Genomic DNA, 3134 nt, shown 5'->3' on the forward strand with positions numbered 1-3134 from the left:
AATAATAATAATAATAATAATAATAATAATAATAATAATAATAATAATAATAATAATAATAATAATAATAATAATAATAATAATAATAATAATAATAATAATAATAATAATAATAATAATAATAATAATAATAATAATAATAATAATAATAATAATAATAATAATAATAATAATAATAATAATAATAATAATAATAATAATAATAATAATAATAATAATAATAATAATAATAATAATAATAATAATAATAATAATAATAATAATAATAATAATAATAATAATAATAATAATAATAATAATAATAATAATAATAATAATAATAATAATAATAATAATAATAATAATAATAATAATAAAATAATAATAATAATAATAATAAATAATAATAATAATAATAATAATAATAATAATAATAATAATAATAATAATAATAATAATAATAATTAATAATAATAATAAAATAATAATAATAATAATAATAATAATAATAATAATAATAATAATAATAATAATAATAATAATAATAATAATAATAATAATAATAATTAATAATAATAATAATAATAATAATAATAATAATAATAATAAATAATAATAATAATAATAATAATAATAATAATAATAATAAATAATAATAATAATAATAATAATAATAATAATAATATAATAATAATAATAATAATAATAATAATAATAATAATAATAATAATATAATAATAATAATAATAATAATAATTAATAATATAATAATAATAATAATAATAATAATAATAATAATAATAATAATAATAATAATAATAATAATAATAATATAATAATAATAATAATAATAATAATAATAATAATAATAATAATAATAATAATAAATAATAATAATAATAATAATAATAATAATAATAATAATAATAATAATAATAATAAAAATAATAATAATAATAAATAATAATAATAATAATAATAATAATAATAATAATAATAATAATAATAATAATAATAATAATAATAATAATAATAATAATAATAATAATTAATAATAATAATAATAATAATAATAATTAATAATAATAATAATAATAATAATAATAATAATAATAATAATAATAATAATAATAATAATAATAATAATAATAATAATAATAATAATAATAATAATAATAATAATAATAATAATATTAATAATAATAATAATAATAATAATAATAATAATAATAATAATAATAATAATAATAATAATAATTAATAATAATAATAATAATAATTAATAATAATAATAATATAATAATAATAATAATAATAATAATAATAAAATAATATTAATAATAATAATAATAATAATAATTAATAATAATAATAATAATAATAATAAATAAATAATAATTAATAATAATAATAATAATAATAAATAATAATAATAACAACAATAATAAAATAACAACATACAATAAATAATAATAATAACAATAATAATAATAATAATAATAATAATAATAATAATAATAATAATAATAATAATAATAATAATAATAATAATAATAATAATAATAATAATAACAACAACAACAACAATAATAATAATAACAATAATAATAATAATAATAATAATAATAATAATAACAACAACAACAACAATAATAATAATAATAATAATAATAATAATAATAATAATAATAATAATAATAATAATAATAATAACAACAACAACAACAACAACAATAATAATAATAATAATAATAACAACAATAATAACAATAATAATAATAATAATAACAACAACAACAATAATAATAATAATAACAATAATAATAATAACAATAATAATAATAATAATAATAATAACAACAACAAATAAGAATAACAATAACAATAATAATAATAATAACAATAACAATAATAATAATAATAATAACAATAATAATAATAATAATAATAACAACAATAATAATAATAATAACAATAATAATAATAATAATTTTTTTTGCAGGCTTTCATTCGTTAAAACTGAAATGAAAAAGAAAAATGCGAAAAATAAACAAATAGTAATAAATAATTTTGTTAGATGGACGAGTATTTCTAATGTTGGGAATTTAAAAATTTAAAAAATAGACCTATGTGTTGGTAAGTGGGTATGAGTTCTTTCTTTAGTCATGTCTATCAAATATGAGACAAGCATGCTGGTCTGTTAGTTTTCCATGCATTGTAGGGTAATAATGGGGATTAAGGTTGTTGTATATGTGTGAACATAGCGTGGGTTTTCGACTATGGAGTTTGTGGTTAGAACACGAGCTTTCTTGAAAAGTTTTTTTTTACTACGAAGGGTGGTCAGGGTTGTTGAATATTTTCATGTCATAATCTTTAGAGCTATTTATTCGTGAACGTGCTGTCCTTGTTATTATTCCATGTATGTTGTGCATAAACATTATGTTTGCCATGTTATGTTGTTATCCTTTAAGGCTAATATCCATGAAGGTCTGAGTTTTCAAACAAGCATACACTATTAGCATGCAAAAGATATACACTTTCTGTCTAGCCGCTCAATTTCGCTCGACAAAATGAATGAATTTATCACTTTTGCTGCTAGATGTCATATTACTTTGTAATAACATCAACTATAACGTTTTTTTTAAATTATCTTTCTTCTTCATTTGCATTGTTTTTTCTGCGGGATTATATTTGTTTAACGTAAACACGCCTAAGTCTCTTCCATATACCTACTATTATTTGATGGTTTAGTGTCGCTGCCCTTTTTTGTTTTATTGATTTATACAGAGACTAATACTTTGCTTTTAAAATCTTGTATATTACATAGCGTGATTTCGAAATCTCTATTCTTCATCAAGGATGTGTTATTGAGTTTAGTACCCCGAAGGATTATGTGCTTATAAGATCAAATGTTGGCGTTTAATTTTAATTTTCTTTATGTGTTAAACAGAAGCGATAATTCAAGTAGCTTAGTAATTTTATCTATTTTTAAGTAGAGCTTCAAAAGGGGTTTGTTTCTTCTTTACTCAAAACATTTGCGGAGTTTGGGATCTACTTATTTTATATGCATGATTATGTTTAGGCTGGTACGGTGTTTGTATGTTCTTTATCTGAAACGAGCCCAATAAGTATGCCAACACATGCTTCTTCGTTTG

Source organism: Solanum lycopersicum, chromosome 6 (assembly GCF_036512215.1).
Source record: "Solanum lycopersicum chromosome 6, SLM_r2.1".
Lineage (NCBI taxonomy): Eukaryota > Viridiplantae > Streptophyta > Magnoliopsida > Solanales > Solanaceae > Solanum > Solanum lycopersicum.